Here is an 18,544-nt window from a genome sequence, read left to right as displayed (position 1 = left end):
CTTTCATGTTTACTGGGGATGCAAAAACATGGGCGTGTGAACCACCAAAATGGTTGCAGTTGTAGTCAACAGTTGCAAAACTTTTGTTAGTGTAAAGTTGAGGTTCACAAATATACCAATTCCTTCAAGTTCAAGGCTGTATTTAGCACAAATCCAACAGTGCCAACAGTTCTCTCAGCAGTCTGTGACCATAAACAAACACATTTTCATTTGCTTTATCTTTAAAAGCAGCAAACATAGTCTGGAGATATTCAGTCACTTGGTGTGGTCTGTGCATCCCCAGCCCTGCGTCCGTTGTGAACAGGAAGAAACATTTTTCAGGAGGTGTCCTTGAATCTGGCTCTTCCCTTTCTCCTTTGTCCACTAGCGTCCAGATTTAATTAATTTTCCAGGCATGTCGCAAAGTCCATCTGTTTTCTGTGGGCTTTTGGGAAAGTGGCATATCAAAATGAGTGTTGCCAGCTTTCACAATTGTGTTATGAATATTGTACTAATACATCTTAAAATCGCAGCACCTAGAGTCATGTGAGTGTAGGATGATTTTCACTATCATTTAAGAAACACATCCGTCAACCCCTTTAAGCTTTAAAGGAAAGCATGATTCTAGGGCATTCTTAAATGCACAAGAGGCAAAAAGCATTCTGACAAAATCATAAAGACTTCTTTTTAAGCCCCGTATTTTCATTGGAAACTGACTTAGGGATTTCAACTTTTAAGGCTGGCTATACTGCTGGAAATTTGGAATCCTAAAGTCTTAGTATGTTTGGGTTTACTTTCTATGGACTAGTTTTGATAATTAAAGTGGCTGCTGCTCACTCGGGTCAAACCTCAGGAAGCAGCTGTGTTTTGACCCCACACAAGACACAAAGTATGTTCACACCTGTGAACAGGCAATTTTCAAACTTACATTAAAAGTAGACATTTTAAAGAAAGCATGCTTAATGGAGAGTAGAAAAATCACCTGTTCACAGTACTGGGATTGTTCTTTTTGTGTATTTCCATTGTCGTTATTAGGATATTCACAAAATCAAGGTTCCCTTTACCAACAGGAGAGGCTGACTAGGCCCTGGCTGGACTTAGGAATTGCTCTATACAGAGTGAAAAATAGAGGGAGGAAAACAGAAGTAGATGAGGAAAACTCTGCTGACTCTCTAGGCATGATTTTTTGGTAGTGTGTGGGTTATTTCATTTTGGGAATAACATGTAAATGGTTCAGTGCAGACCTACAGGTATACTGCAGGCATTTTAAAAGGACAGTAGCACCTCTGCATCCCCAAAGTATTTCAGCATATCTGATAGGGGAGCTTTAGAAAACATGTGGAAATGCTGGAGTGTGGTTCAAATGTTTATTGACTGCTAAGTTGAGCTAAGCAGGGAAATCATAGGTTAAAAACAATGAGTGGAAGAGACAAGTGCAACAGAAGCATTGCCACACACGTTCATGTACACTCTTTGGTGTCTCGTGTGAATAAGCTTTCCATTTCAGTTAATATAGTTAGGCATTTTCATAATAAGATTCCAGGCCTGAAGTCACGCTGCAACCATTTCCTTCGGCCCTCGATGTTTTCACACAATGGATTGACTGCATGTATTCCTGGTTTTGTGTGAAAGGACAATGAAAAATGGACCACCTTGGGATATTAGCACGGTGCTGCAATATCATCACTGTCTTCTGCAAGCTCTCTGAGGAGTGTATGAGCTCTAAATAACATCACGGACCACCCTTTTTCATACCAGCTTTTGGAACTGAGGAATGTATGTACTGGACATGACATTCAGTTCTGCACATGCTGTTTAAAAATGATGAGTAAGAGGATGTCAGAAGTTGCAAAGTTTCTCTTTATTATTTTATAATTTTCTAATATTTTTAGTGTCCTTTTCTTCTCCAGAGGCGAATGTTATTCTAGACCGTTTTGTTTGTAAGAACAATACATATAACTTATCATTTTAATGGTTTCCAAATATTTGCAATCAAACTTCCTGCATGTCCTGCAAGTAGAGAGGGCTGGCTTGGCCCATGCTAAGATTAACACTGACCAGACCAGAATTAGGGTAGAAACCATCAGAGTGAGGTGTTTGGGGCCAGCTGGACGCATTTGGCCCTGGCCCCAAGTTAATTCGACCTCCACTGTACTGTACTGTGTGGACTTACCTTATGCAGGTCTCATTTGCAATACTTCAAGTTTTTATGGTGTAAACACATTAAAAATATTTAAATACTTTGTTAAAAAGAAAATTTGAAAAAGGAGAAGAAAAAGCTGAGCGATACAAAAATGCCTATCAATATTTAAAATCAGTACTGTTAAATATAGTCACTTAGACCACAGAATCTGTATAGCTATCATATATTTTAACTTAAAAGCCTGTCTTGGAGCTGCAGACAGGACAAACGTAATAAAAACCAGCTGGAAATATGATCCCATCATAAGAGGGCAGAGCAAGACAACTTTTCATTCACCTTTCAATAAACTTCACACAGGAAGGGCAAGTGAAGTCACGTTGGTGGCAAAGTTTTCCACATGAAAATCCATGCATGTAAGTCCCCCAGAAGGCAAAGGGCAGGCTTCAGACTGAGCAAGTTTTTAGCCTGAAATAACTGAAAATACCATTCTCTAACAAGCAGTTGGACCATAGCAATGAAAGTTGATACCAAAACCTGCCAATTGGACACAAAGATTGAATGAATGAAGAATTAATTGAATGAAAAATGAAAAGGATTTTTATTTTTGAAAAATGAGTCAAAAAACCAAGTCAAAATTAAAGAACTGGAAATGCTTTGCTTCAGCATTTCCGGCAGCGTCCCATAAAGGACCAAATAAAGTGAAGGCAAACTTGCCAGAAGACAAGACAGGAACTGTAATGGAAAGGGGAGGAAACAAACCAGCATACCTACAATGCAACACCCCAGAACTTATTCAAACTATGCACAAAGGAATATAATGACAAGGGGTACACCGTGAGGCGTAAAATGCTCTATAGAAGTTATGGCTCATTAGGAATATTAAAAGCATGTAGGTAGGAAACTGAAAAGCAATTTTGTTAAGTATAGGAAGAAATCGAAGATAGAAAATGCAAGAGATCAGTGGTGTGAATCTGACACAACACAGTGTCTACATCTGTTCTTACACTAGGCACCACGGAAAGTTTCATGATCACAAGCACAGTGAAGCCTTGGTCTGACGTCTCATTCAAAACATTTCACCATGATAATCTCTTTTTTTTCTTGCCAAAGTAAAGGGCTTTCTTCCCTATCTGTAACATGCTGTCCTCAGACCTGTTCTTCCCTAGTAGAGTTGTTGAGCGCTATTTAGCTAATGATCATCTTTTATTTCTGTGCTGGATATTGGATTCTGATTAAATTCTTGTTTCTACAATGCTCATTTACAAATGGCTAAAATCAGAGTCTTGTTCCTGTCAGTGACTCTTATTTCAAAGAGCAGAAGCCGAAGCCTTTTGAGATGAGATCCCATGGCAATAAAATACTGCTGACGGAAACTGCTATACTGGTTTAATGTTGCTAACACTGTGCTATAGGTAAGGCACACCTTACTATAGAAGAGAAAGAAAGAAAGAAGAACTCCAGATTGTTTAGAGGCATGGCTTCTGCTTTGCTATCTGCTGTGGAATGCGAGCAATGGCAAATGTCAAATTTTAAATCCAGTACCTTGCTTTTCACCATGCTAGGACAAATAATTTGTCACTAAAGTCTAGTTCCTAATTGAATGAGACTATGAGACCAGTCAGCCCAGTTTAGCTCCTGATAGAAGAATGAAATACAGAGCCAATTTTGACACTCGCTGTGATCAGTTAATACCCTGAAGCATGAAATTTGATTACCCTTCTTTTAAAAGGCGTAACAGCAGATGTTATTAGTGGTCATAAAATTATTCAACCTTTAAAAATATCACACTGTGGTATCTCCCAGATCAGAAAGAAGAGAAACACATACTAAGATTTCACATTAAACGATTGCTTTTTATTATTCAGTCCTCTCAGGTGAAGTGATGTACGTATACTGTAATTGCAATGCAAGAATTATACTGCTGCTTGCATTTCTGAAGAGCATTAAAATTAAAACTCTCAAGAGGTAGGAAAGAAAGGTTAGTATATTCAAAAGAAGATGGAGCTGAGCTGAAAGCTCTTAGTCATGTCCTCACAGCTGGACAGTGATAAAACCAAGAAAACAAGTCAAAACTCCTGATTCACATAAAGAAAGCACAACAAAGCAAAGTAATTTAAAGATAACACAACTTCAACGTTGGTGAATCCAGACATTAAAAAATCATGAATAAGGCCAATAAAAGCATAATACTGGTGCTCAGAAACATGAACTGTTAAATTTCCTTCTTACTTTTTGAGTAAGCACCATGACGTTGTTTGAAAATGTTTACTCTTGTTTGAAAATGTTTACTCTGTAGTTCTAGAACCTGGGATTTTTTTCCTAAATAACATGATTCCAGCCGTTGCAGATTTCCCACTAAAAACTGCGAGACTTCAGATATTACTAACAACATATCAGTGGTGTATATGAGAAGGAATCCAGCTTTCCTGATTCATTCTGATCCCTAACACTGCCTCCCAAGAAACCGTATCTTTTCTTTCCTTTGACTTGATTTTTAGAAACCTGGAAGGAAAACTCCAGAAGGAGTAGCCCTTCCATTTCCTTCTGGTATCATTTTCCTACATCTCCAGCAATATAAATAATCTTGTAAGTGATATAAAACATTTCCAAAAAACATACGTTGAAAGCATGAAGCACTCGAGATCCTCTGCCCAAACAAACTCCTTCCTTCCCTCACTCTCCACATTTTGGTGAGCACTCAGGCAGCCTCGTCATTTGGATAATTAGAGGGTGCCAGATGGCTGTAAATATGTTCACAATCCTTCTTATCCAGTTCCCTTCTCTCTGGCACCACCCTCATTGCTCTACCCTGTAGCAAGCACCTGGTCTGTTCCAGTTTGAAGAATCTCCCGTCTACTCTCTTGCTCTACATTGGCACCTCTAGGTTTTATTTTCCCTTTAAATGAAATGGGAAGTTCTTTGGGACTCTTTTCTACCAGGTAATACTTCTTCACAATCACTTTCACCATCAGTTAATTAATAATGTGCACCCTCCTGTCCCGTAGCCATTTCTGTATATAAGCATCAACTTCCTTTATGCAGGAATGACTGTCATGGAGCATATGAAGATACAGATCACCTGCAGTGAGTCACAAGGGCGTAGCAGCTTCTTCCTATTTCGAGAAGGAGATCTCATGCTTGCCCTTTGCATCGGGTAAATGGCACACAGAATGAGGTGATTCATCCCAAGTCATGCACTGAGGAACTGGCAGAGTCAGCATTTGAAACACAGTTCCAGCTTAAACGCATGGGTTTAAGTGCAGAAGTTCCCTGCCTTTGCTCCTCATGGTCACTGAATTGCACTTGTGTATTGGAAGTTCATTGGAAGCTATTTCACATACCCCATTGAACAGAAACTTTAGTAGACAGGTATTTATGAAAGTTCAGCTGAAATGACAAGAATTTTGGTATGATGAGAGTTTCATATGACCAAATATCTTCTTTTTTGCCTCTGATTTTGTGAAGATTGTTCTTAAAAACAAACAATTATATTTTGATTTGAGGTAGGCAGTTTTTCTTTGTAATGGAAACATTTCTAAACCACTAAGCAGTGAGAAAAGGATGGAAAACTGTATAGAATGCACTGTAAAAGGGGAAGTTGTTTCTAAGGCATCTTAAAATACAGACAATGACGTTTCTAAAACTAAAGAATAAACAAGGTCACAAGCTGTCTGAGAGTCGGAGAAAAGCTACAACAGCAAAAATTTTGGGTCACTAGAAGGGTGCCTGGATTGTCAGAGGAAAACCGCCGAGTGATGATACGTTTGGTTTTTTTTTTTTAGATTTTTAAATGCGTCTACCTAAGCTATCACCCCCATTTTGTATAACAAGGCATTCTCAACTCTGTTCCATGCAGCAGATGCTCCCGTTTGCTGAAGTGTGGGAGCCTCTGGCCCTTGCTCTCCAATCTGTTTGGTTCCACCTCTAGTGTGCTAGAGTTCAGTTGGTTGTTTTAAAGAGTTCAGGTCTAATCCTTTCAGTAGGAGCTTGTGACCACATTTATGAATGGGCACCCAGGGTGCTCTTTCTGCCCTGGCTTTGCTAATGATTCCAAGACAGACATTCCCCAGCTCTACAACTCAGTTTCCCCCATAATAAAAAGCAATCTTTTCTACTTTTTTACTCAGAAAAAAGTCAACATTTAGTTGTCACATAATTCATATGAAAATCCTAGATAAATACATCTTATGCTGAAATCGTACCGGGAATTATGCTGGTTTGTTTACATTTTCCCATTCTTTGCCATTTTTTTCAGGAGCAGTGCACTCTAGTAGTAGTAGTAGTGGTAGTAGTAGTAGTAGTAGTTCTCAGGTGCCAGCTACCTGGATCTGCTGTGATGGATTCTTTGGTTCTGTGAATCAGATTCTAGTTGGCAAACATTGCAGAATTACCCATGCACACCAGAAGAGAATACTTTCTTTGGTTAAAAAGATGGATTATAAGAAAATCAGACTTCCAGATGAAAAGTGCAAAGGGTCAGATACAGTGTAAAGGAGGCCGACAAAAAAAGATGGACAGGTCAGTAGATGAAGAAATAAGAAAGCAGGGCTCATGGGAAAGATACCCCCGTAATAGCTGAGAGCAAAACAGGAGCTGTTTGTAATTAATCCAGGTGTCCACAAAAGTCAGTCAAGATGCAGACAGAAGCACTGTGTCATGGAGCAAGCTGCTGAGTCTGGTTCAGTGAGACTCCTCCTCCAGTTCCAACTGATTATGTCTTTCTTTTTTGTTCCTATCCTGGGAAGCAAAGGATTCGTGTTCCTGGTTTGGCCGGGGAAATATGACAAATCAACTAGTTGATCCGGTTCCCTGAATCCCAGTCAGTTTGCTAAAGAGAGACAGCATCTCTCTGTCCTTCACCAGTGTATGATGTGCTGTGTGGTATTGAAAAGCTGCCTGGTTTCATTCCAGAAGTGGCTGCAAACCCTGCAGTGATCAATAAGCAGAGTTTATACCTGATGACAGATCTCTGTTCAAGACTAAATTCCTAGAGAAATTAACTTTACTATTACATAATAGATGAGGAGGCTGCTGCTACACCCCATTATTTTCCCGACAGCATACAGTCAGATTTGTCTGTGATTTTGCCTCTTGTTGACTAGCTGGCAGGTTAACTCTTCACTGAAAGTAGGGAGGAAGCAGATGGCAGAAGGCAAATTTGCTTAGCTTACTTGAACAAGGAGAAGGATAAACTGATTTTCCTAATGATATATTTGACATACAGAGGCCAAATGTTATTTTTATGAACAGGCTTCTTGTTTATAGAACTTTACCGTTTTGCTTTCCTGCCAACAGACATTAAAAAAAAAAAAAAAAAAAAAGACCCTGTGACCTATCAGAAAGGATCAGAAAGCAAGCAGCCAAGAGTGGGCATTCAACCCATGCTTTTCCAAGAACCTGCATGATTTTGAATGCCATCTCATGATTTCTGGGAAGCATGACTCCCAGATTGGACTGCAAAAAAGGTAGAGAGTGCTGAGATTATATATAGCAGCAAGTGGGTTGGAAGGAAGAACACTTGGCTCACAGGAAGTGGGAGGCTGTACTGAAGAAATCAAGTGACTTGCTTATGTTGCAGCATAAACAGTAATGAAACCAGGCTTGCCTCCCAGTCACTGGCTCTAACCTTTAGGCAATGCTACTTCTCCATCTCGTACATTCAGGCTCTCTCAACATTCAGCGTTGTCAGTATTTTCCTCCCTGCTGAGACTTTTTTTGGTATTACAACAATAGGCGCTAACGAAGTGCTGGGGAGAGCTTGACAGAGCTGAAGGAAAGCCCCTGCCGCTGGCCTGCTAGGGTTAGATTTGGTGTGTTCTATTGGATTCCTTGCTCTCTGCAAAGATCCGTCCCTTGGGGAGCAAGCTAACTCGCCAAGCACACTAAGACGTGCAGGAGCCCATGTTCCAGAGGGCAGAGGCCAGCCTGAAGCACACAGTCTGCCCAGGAGGCAGGGGCAGCTGCGGGGCTACTCTTAGCACAGAGTAATGTCTGTTCATGCGTATCCTGTTTTAAAGAGGGAAGCCAACAATCCATACTAAAAGTAATGAGGCTAGGGGACTAGATGACACGAAAATTAAGCATATGCTTAAGGATCAGCAGCTTAATGAGGAAAGCAAGATATTCTTGGTTAAAAAACTGTTAGCCGCAGGATTTCAGCTGATGTTGAAAAGCTTTTGAATTATCTCACTGTATCTCAGCACCCCACAAGCTGCCTCATGAGGACTCTCAGGGGAAGTCACCGTCCGATGGCTTGTACTCACAGCACCCATCGTCACAGTCATGCTGATTTTCTTCCAGCCAGTCAAGATGCCTTGCTGGTTCTCTTAGGCTTGTGAGGTTGGCAGGTGCAGAGCATGAGGTGAGCAGATTTTGGAAGAAAAAAGCTAAAGATACTACTCTTTAGGCTCTGCAGGGATGGAAAGAATCATTCTGCCATCTAATAGCCAAAGGCTGCTTGCATCCTTCAAAATAATAATTCCCTCCTAGGGCATTTGCATTTTTCCTCTTTAGATAGTTACGCTATGTGTTTGCCATGACTAAGTCCATCTGTTGAGAGTTAGTCCTTTAAATAATTATGTCTACATCTCTGCTGGATAGTTCCAATTAATGCCAGCCCTTTGCATACTGTTCAATATCAGACTGTAAGCCACTAATTCTTACGGCTCTGAATAATACCCTCTGTCTGCCTATCATGCATGTATGAACTCTTTATTCTAGCCAGAGAGCTATGAAATGTCTCCTTTCTGTCGGCCTGAAGGGAAGGGCTTTGGAAGAAGCGATAATCATTTACATGCATAACTCCCCAGCCACTAGTGTCATGAAGGGCTGATCTCCAGCACTTTGAACTCTGGCTTGTCTGACCTCTCCCAAACATTCAGAAACGTTACAAAGATTTTCTTTTTTTAAAAACTGTCTTGCTGCTGAGCAGGGAAGAGTTGTTTCAAAACAGAGCAAGAGAGTTGCTTAAAAAATTAAAAATTAATGCATTGAAAGGCTCACTATAGTTTTCAGTCCCTCTGGGACATTTTACAAAGTCAAACAAAATAGATATGTCTGAAAATACAGCGGATTATTTCCCATTCTTGTGCCATGCTGATACAAACATTTCCAAAAAGTACAACTCGCGGCTGCAATTCTCAACCTTTTCTATACCAGATGTCATGTTAAACAGCAGAAGTGTCAAAACACCACCTCTGACCTCACACGAAGGGAAGGAATACTAGTGCTAGTGGGGAGGGATGCTCTGAGACTTATTAGTAACTCCCTTGAACAGCTCTGCTAGTTAACGGGCTGTGCCTTGAAAACGAACGTGTCGTGCATTGACTGCTGCTTAATCAATCCCACCGCATCCCTTTTATAGGTGGATGAGGGATTATTATCTTCATACAGACAGGGGAAACTGGGACACGGAGATCAAGTTTCTTGGGCAAAGTTACTGAGGAATTAATAACTCAGAAGCTGACGGCTCTGAGCTGTGCTTCTGGAGCTTGGTTTCACCCCGGTGGACCGGAAGCATTTTTGGAATGCCGACTGCTTTGTGCTGAATACTCACTGCACAATTCACACCATGCGTTCTATTTTCTGAAAACAAACACTTGATGGCAGGAGCTGGGCTTCCAGGCTTGTCAATACATCTCTTCTTACAGTTCCCACTAGCCCTTTTAGCGTCTGCTATTCCTGAATCACTTGGTGATATATATGTAAAAGTATACATATAAAATATATGTATACATATATGTGTGTGTGTATATATATGCTTTTTCATCAGTTTGCTTTCCTTAATATCATCTTTTATCCCAGCTGCCATTTCCTGGCAGTCAGAGGAGAACCGCTTCGACTTGTGCTCCAAAACAAATTTGGAAAGGAGGTGCAGAAAACGCTCAGGATCCTCCCAGATCCCCTCCAAGGAATAAAAGCAGAGAAGGAAACTGAGAGAGGGAGGAAACAGGTGACAAGGCCACCACCAGCGGCACAGCCAACCCGAGCAGGCAGTTTGGCCAGGGATGTGGCCTGGGACATTCAATACACGCAGAGGACCGTCCCAACCAGTAACACCGCACCGTGTGATGTACTGCTACAGGACCAATTTCCCAAAGATGAAGGAAACTGTGAGTCAAAACTGACAGCAAAAGATTTCACATGGAAAGACACAAATTAACGTGGATGAGTCTGTAAAAAGACTGCATTAAGTTGCCAAAGAGCCATAATTCCTCCTTCAAGAGAGTCCATCTGGCACGGACTCAATGCAAAGGCAGCAATTAGAACAAAAAAGCAATATGTAACAAATAGAAATGGGGAGATGGAGAGATTGAGAGCAATTAAGATGAATTAGTTTTATGAAGTGCATGAAATACAGAAGAAAAAAGTTAAGACAGAAATTCCTGGATGCAATTTTTAAGGAGAAAATAAGGTATATTTAAAAATGTATTTAGAGAAAAGAAATCCTAGTAATAGTCCAGGACTTTTAATAGATGGAGAGACTAACACTGTTGATAATTATGCAGAAAAAGCCAGAAATTTTAAATAAATATTTCTCACTGGAGTTTGGAAAGAATCGAGGATGATGTGACAGAATCATACAACGATGAGGCACTATTTTCCAGTTCATTAGTAACAGATAACAGTAAGTAGGAAAAATTCTTCAAAACAGCCAGTCTACAAAGCTTACACCAAGTGTCCTCAAAGAGCTAATTGAGGAGACCTTTGGCCAGCTAATATTAACTGTTAAATATGTGGATCTGTGGAAATTTTTTGAATAAAAAATACCTGTTCTGCCCTAGTATTCAAAAAAGATCAAGTGGAATAACCCTTTCTTTGCCGTTAATTTTAGTGACATTACCTAAGTCACCCTCACTTCATACCCCAGAAGTGATACAGTAGAATCTTAAATTCTCATTATCATTCAAAAGCCTTTTCTAAGCACTTGACTATTTTGTAGAGGCTGCATTTAAAATGTTCAGTGGTTCTCTTAGCTTTTGTATCATTCCTTTCCCGGACACTCAGTAATAGCTCTTTACAATAGTTGTTCCGTATGGACACACATTATCACTTAACTGCTGTCTGTCTTGGTTGTGAGCTGCTGTATTAAGTTCTGTCTCTGCTCTCTTTTGCATGGCAGTCATTGTATAAAAATAAATAGCACTGAGCAGCATTTTTCCTAGATGGAGAAATGAACCTGCCTGTGTTTGCACATAAAAATGTTAGTAAAAATGTGGGTCCTAACCCAATCACTGCCACTTTCAATCACCTGTCATGGAATGAAGCACCCAAGCTCACTACTGAAAACTGAGCCCAGTAATGGCAAAATAATCAGGAGATTAATTAGTTCTGCTTCGAGTATGATACTGTTTCCTTCTCAGTAGCCCTAATTCAGGAAAGGACTTAAGCCCATGATGAATTAAGCATCTGTTTAAGTACTGTGTTGAGCAGGGAAGCTTCCCTGAATCAGTATCTGTAAGTATGATATCTTTTTTCTTGAGGTGAAAGATTAGGGATACAAAATGCCTGTTTAGAACAAAAGCCCTCTATATATTGATTAACTGGGATTATTATTAAAAATCAGTTATAATTCATTCATTACAGAATCAGAATTAGGAATAGGCCATAATAAATCATTCAATCCATCTGTCTGGCCTAAGGCAGGATCAGATCTATCAATAATATTTTGTATCATAGTCCCAGGTCTTGATGTGGGGTCAAGTAGAATCTTGGAAGTCAGAAAGGAGCCTTAAAGGGAAAGTACCTTCGAAACAGTGGATTTCTGACTCGGGACACTAATGGAGAGGTTGATGTCATTGAGAGTTTCTGGCAGGATATAGGAAAGAGTTCCCAGAGCGCAAATGCTAAACGTTACTTTTTCAGCTTTTTCTTGCTACTTTATTTTGAACTCCAGCCTCAAGTATTGATATTTGAAGGCCTTTTCTTCTTTCTTTCTCAGATGTTAATCTCACGGACAAGAAGTATCTCTGATGCTGATTGTTTGTAGGTGTAATCCTGAAACTCTTGAATCCACAGCTGCTGGATTTCTACCTTCCATTGGTCCATACACTCCCAAGAAGGAAGTGTTAAACGAGCCCTTCCTGGGCAGTTTGTGGTAATGGTTCACAGTTGTGGTCCCAGCACTGCTCACGTAGGTTCCAAAGAAGGACTCTAGCCTGCTTGGCTGGAATTATCCTGTCATCCATCTTCTGGGCTTGAGAGGGTGCAGAAATCACCAGCCAAAGAGCAGAGACCCACACTCCAAGGCACCGTCTAACATATCACAAAAAAGAATTCCTTCCTAAAGAGATACAAGCACACACAAATATCCCACATGCATATTCCAGGGATACATTTCTATATGATCACTGCACACATGTACATTTGACATATAATAATAACAGTGAGGTTTTCCCTTTTTTTCTTTTCTTTTTGTTTTGTTTTGTTGGTTTTTTTTTTTTAGGGAAGTGGGTCTATTCCTGCTGAGCTTTAATTTGAAAAACTGGTTGGAACTTCTTAAGTCAATAATTATTCTTGTGAATGTAGGTCAAACTATTTTCTATTTTTTTTCCTCTCCCTCTTGGGACTTGGAAGAGGATTTCAATACTCCAGTACTCCAAGGATAGAAGCACCATGCTTTCCATTAGTAAGAGACAAGTCTCAATAACAAAGCAGAAAAACTTGAGGTATTCAAGATAAATATACTCCTATCTGCTTAAATAGGTTTCCCTATAGAGCAACTTCCCTCGAAGCAGGAAATTTGCAGAAATAAAACTGTCTTCTCAATACACTACAGTTTTCAAAACAATCTAAGATTTTCACAAAATTTACTGAAAAATGGAGTGTTATGATAAGTGAGTTCAGCATAAGTGCGTTCTGTTCTGTTGAGAGCTTTTCTCCATGGCAGATAGCTCTCATTTGCATGCACTTAACAGGCAGTAAACCCCTGGCACTTCTCTGAGCAGGTAGTTTACAGCATCTCAACATTCCTAACCTAGTTGTCAACACCCCCTCTATGATCAATGGAAAAATGGGCATCTCCAAAAGAACATTTTATTGCAAAAGTTCAAAAGTCCACGTCAAACTAATTGGGAGTAGAACTGATAAGGCACACGGTCCTGCAAGCGAGCATCGTAGCTCCAGGCCACCCTCTGCTCCAGCCTAAGTAACTGGGTTACAAATGTCCAGAAAAGAATTCACCCAGCTCCCATAACGTGATGGAGTGCATTTGAATCCCATTGATTTTATTCTAAGTGTATGCTGAACAAATTAGTCAACCATATTTTACCATCACAGTTGGGATATGAGGGCCTATAGCTTTCCACCTTCTGCAGACCTCCAGAAATAGATCTCGCCTTATCTTTTTAAGGCATTTGCCTTATTAGAGAAAAAAAAGCCACAACTTCTGCAGTTTCCTTCATCAGTAACTCCAAGGAATACTTCTGCGCAGTAGGAACTATCAGCTGGGTCAGAAAACTGTATTTATCCACCCACCTCACCAGACTGAGAACCCTCTGGCATGAGTCACAATTGTTTATGCTCCGTTCTGGGGTTTGGGGGCTTTTCTTTTCTTTCTCCCTTAATGCAGTAGAAGGCTCCAAGACTGGAAACTGCTGGAGAAATACAACTTTCTCCACCAAAACTTTATTACTGTGAACTGCTTTCATAAGATATAATTCCAGGATGTGGACCACTGCTATTTAAATACCGCAGGCCTATTTCTTCTTTATACCAAAGTCCTTTACCTCACTCCAGCAGTGTAAAAGTTGCCTCCGACCGTGTGTAAATTCTATTTATAGCCACCAAAAGCCTCTTAATAGTCGTCTTCTGCTTTAAAGAAGCCTTGCAGTAATTCAGAAATTTTTGCAGCTGCTCTCTTTATCTGGCCTGTTATGCTTGCTTTGAGTTATTGATTCTGAAGGCGTTAGCAACCTATGAAAATAAGACATGGGACAGACAATTAATTCCACCGAGGGTACAAGTCTGTTACAGCACTGGCTAAGCAGCACTGGTTTCAGCCATAATTGATCTATGTGGAGATTGTGTGTTTGATCATCACTGTCAAACAAGGTGTCACCAGAATGGTGGCCAGACATTCTCAGCATCTGTAGAGCAAGCAAGATGATTGTCACATTCCTAATTTTCCCTCCCAGTTAAAATTCTTGGGGCAAGGCTAATAGGAGCCCAATCAGCCTGGGGCTGTGACAACCACAGCATCTCCTGCTCCTGGTGCTGGAAGTCAGTTGACAATGTGTGCAACCAGATTTCCTCATGGTTCATTTACCCTCAGCTAAATGACCATTAAAGACCAGAGATCTGGGACCACCAGGGTCGCTGTCTCCTTGACGCTCTGAGACCAAAGGGCGAGCAACATTTCTCGCTATAACTGTCATGATTTCTTACCTCAGGGGACCAGATTTCTTCTGTCCCTCCAGTCTTGCTAAGTGGAAAGAGAAGGTGCTGGAAGAGGATCCTGATAGAAAAACCACCACAAGACTTTCAGATATGCTGGTTTTGTGTTCTTTGTTTTTCTCAAGAAAAATTAGGACAGTGTGAAAATGATTTATGAGCCACAGCTCTGAGGCTGTCTCCCATCTCCAAAAAAGACCCACCATGATGCAATGCGAGGGACGGAGGCTGCACGGGACTCCCAGCCCAAGAGGGGACTGCAAAGCAAATGAACTACAACTCCCTTGAGGCACTGCAGCAGAATTGAAAAACTGAAATATTTTGGGTTTGCCTCATTTGACAAAAGGCGAACTTTTTTTTCTGTGTAAAAATAAACTGAAAATACACATTTTGTCATTGTTTTCATCAAAAGTGCCTGTGGAAAGTCTTCAGTACTCCACCCCCTGGCTTTGTTGACAGCTGAACAAGTCACGAGATGAAGATAGTTTCCATTCACTGCTGATCTAAGTACCGCAAGGCTGAAAATCCAACTTCCTACCTTGCTGTTCTCCCCTGTTCTGCCAGGGTCTCTGCTTTGAAATGCATGTTTAAAAGCTAGAAGGGCGTCACCTGATGCTGTACAGCACTCCTTGCTCCAGACCTGCTGTGGGACCAGAGTAGATGGTTGCTGCTAAAACTGAATTGTTTCGCACCTTTAAATGCAACAGACTTTGGAGAGTAGACCAAGGCTGGTAGAGGAGGCAGGCTGATTCTCTGTGTGACGAGAGGGCTGGTTAATGAAATATCTTTAAGGATTCATAGAGAAGAGCCACTGGTTTTGTGTTACCAGGGAGAAGGGGGTTTGCTTGTCTTTGAGCTGTGGAAATAATAACCAAAAAAAGCCGCTTTGGCTCAGCTGCTTGGCTGGGTGGGTGCATGGGTGCCTGCACGCACCCGGGGATCCTCACGCTGCTTCTCCTTATTTGGCTGGGAGCTGGAGCGTGCCGGGGACTGGCTGCGGAGAGGGAGAAGGAGAAGCAGGCAGAGAGGGTGAAGGGAAGCGAGCTCGCTGCCTGTGGAGCGGCAGCTGACAAGCAAAGCAAAACGACACTCATGCTCATCAGCATTTGTCAAGCAAATTGCAGCTATTTTTATAGGAGACACTTTTGCCTACATCTTAACTAAGAATCCAGGGCCCAATCTGATCTCCCTGAAGTGTAATGAGAAACACCCCTTCTCAACCCCCCTTCTCCCCGTCTTGCATGTGTTTTCAAGGCCCAGTTGTGCAGGGTTGTGCATAAGCAAGATTTCTTGGCCATTAGCAGGCTTCAAATTTGTTCTTTTCTGTGCTGCTCTGCCAGGGTGCTCTTTATTCTTATAATGATACATTTTTTTGTCTCCAGAGCCGACATAATTGACAGCCAGCCCTTTCTGGGAATGGCAGACTTGTTGCTCCTCCGTTGGCAAAGCATGCCCTCTTTGTGCAGTGTTATTCCCGCATGGATAGACCCACAAAAACGGTGTGCGATGCACAAAGCGATGTCTGTGCTCTTTTTGGCTTTGAAGCTCCATTAGGGTTCATTGCAACATGCCAGTGTCTTTGGAAATGCCATCAAAGGCAGGGGACCATCCAAGCGGCTGACAGGGAGGGAGCAGAGAAAGAGGTGGAAAAAAAACTAGCAAGGGGTAAGGAGAGGTGATCAGATGCAAGAATGAGGGCAGGAAGGGGAGCGGAGGCTGATACTGGAACGGTGAGATTATCTGGGAAGTAAAGACCAGAAGAAATGTCCACAAACAGATACGTTGGGGAGCTAAGCGATTTATAGGGCAAGAAGAGGGAAAGCAGAGGTTGGAGGAATGGGATTCAGGAAAAAAAACAAACCCACAGGAGCAGTCAGAAATGAAGATTAGAAACTGGAGAAAAGGGTTGCAACAATATTCCACTTTGCCAACAACCTTCATTTTTGGTTGTTTTTCTTAAATCATCAGGGTCCTGGAGTCACACAACTAAATGATATTCCCAAAAAGCTAGAGACATCAGCAGGCAAAAAGAATTCCATACTGGCTCTTTAAAGCTCTTCCTTTAAGCCTGTCTCCTCATCTCAGAGGGTTTGTAATTTCTGTTGCTTCACTAGTCCAGCAGAGACAGTTGTCAGTTATTTTTCAAGTTACTGCTTCTGCTTTTCTAAGATCTGCACAAGACTCAAAACAGAGCCTTGGAAAATGAGAGAGCTATTTCTTCAGGTCTTTCCAGATTATCTTAATGTAAGAAGCACAGAAAAATCCATCCAGCCTGTTTTTCAGACTTATGAAATATCTTGGAACAATGTTTGAATTTCTGAGGGCTTATCCAAATGAGTCCTGAACACAGTGCTTGTTAAGGTTTTCCTATCGCAAAGCATCAGACAGCTTTTTTGTGCAGCTGGCGACTGAACGGCAACGGACCTGTTTGCAGATGCCTTTGTTCTGTGGTTAGTTTTGGCCCACGGATGATGTGTGTTGCAGAAGGGCCTGGCACTTTGTGTCCTGGAGCGTGGTTCCTGCTGCCACCCCAGATTCCAAACTTGCTGCTGCTGTCTCCCAGCTCAAGCTGAACGGGTATAGCAGGTACCGGAGGTGCTGGAATGGGCAGAGGCCATGGTGCGACACTAAGAGTAGCGAATAGATCTACGTACGCATGTATACATGTATCTTTCTGGCTAGTTATCAAATATTTTTGCAATATCTGGACTTTTCTGGGGAGAAAAATTCCCTGTGGAGACCTCCTTCTTCATCAGACTCTGCATCATCACAACAGACAGCTCAGACTGAGATTAAAAAAAAATACGGGAACAAGTTTATACAGCCAGTTATTTATCGTTGCCTAAGCAGAACACGTGGGTTTATAAATCAGGATTTTTCCTTTAGGGTAGGTCAGTGTGATTTGTAAATCTCTAATAGGATCTGTAAATCTGCAACAGGGTTAATAAAACTAGGCTCAGATTTATAAATTGAGAAGAGGGTTTGCAAATCCATCAGTTGGGGTGGAAATCCTATAGGCCAACTTCTACAGCTGTTGAATTTTTTATTCTCCATAAGAGGGTGATTTTTTTGAAATCTGTAAGACTTGGCATATGCAGGTGAGGTTACTGAAATATGAACCAAAACCCAGGACATTTCTTAGGCTTTAAGAGCAAGCCTAGAAATTGTGGAAACCATGGAAGAGTTTAATGCATTTTCGTTTATTTTAAATCTATTTTTCCAACCTGTTCTTCCTATCTCCGCTGGGATCACTGTTATTGTAAAAACAGCCTGTACGCTTTCTTTCTGCAAACTACCCGTTGCTGTTGAAGAGGTCACAGAGAACAAACCTTGTCCTTAGTTACCAACAGAGTGATTTTATTGACCCCAGTAAAGAGAAATATCCTGCTACAAAAAGTTCAGATTCAAGCCCAGGTTATTTAATCTGATACAGGAATTGATAAGTGAAAATGTCTGGCAAATACAGGCAAAGCTCTCAGCTCAGAGCCGTACGGTGCGCGAGTTTGTGGTGCCTCCTGCCTCCTGTCCTGCCCCTTCCTGCGTTGCCTTTATTCTCATACTGCTGGGTGCGGTATGTTATTGCATATTTTAAGGAAACAGGTAGGAGGGAGCTGTAATTCTAAGAGCTGTAAGATGTCCAGGGGTTGAGCTTGCGGTGTAGAAGATGAAGCCAGTGGTGCTGTAGGATCCGATGGCTCTCTGGCAGCGTACATGAAATAAAAAGGCTGCAGGGAGTTAATGCTGCAGACTGGACCTTGCCACGGCAGAGGACTCAGGTTCTGTGGCTGGCCTTCCCTCAACTACAGCGAGCCCTAAACTAACCCAAGCTAAGACCTCTCCCTTCTTATTCCTCATTAGAGGAGGCTTCGTCAGTGACCAGGATGTGACAGGACCTCGCTCCCTTCTTCCAGCCTAAACCAGCTTTCAGTTAACAGCAAAGGTTTGGGGAGGAAATATTCAGAGTCCCGGCTGAGCTGCTTGCTGCTGTCTGCCCTCTAGAAACCTCCCTTGTCATCTACTTCTCTTCTCCCA

General features: G+C 41.5%; 1 long non-coding RNA gene across 2 annotated transcripts in view; it reads left to right on the top strand.

Moving 5' to 3' along the window:
- LOC142598503 (uncharacterized) overlaps positions 1-18,544 on the top strand; it is a 57,607-nt gene that overhangs the window by 12,405 nt on the left and 26,658 nt on the right. The gene's annotated exons all lie outside the window — the stretch shown is intronic.

This window comes from Balearica regulorum, chromosome 28 (assembly GCF_011004875.1).
Source record: "Balearica regulorum gibbericeps isolate bBalReg1 chromosome 28, bBalReg1.pri, whole genome shotgun sequence".
Lineage (NCBI taxonomy): Eukaryota > Metazoa > Chordata > Aves > Gruiformes > Gruidae > Balearica > Balearica regulorum.
This window is presented reverse-complemented; position numbering and strand designations above follow the sequence as displayed.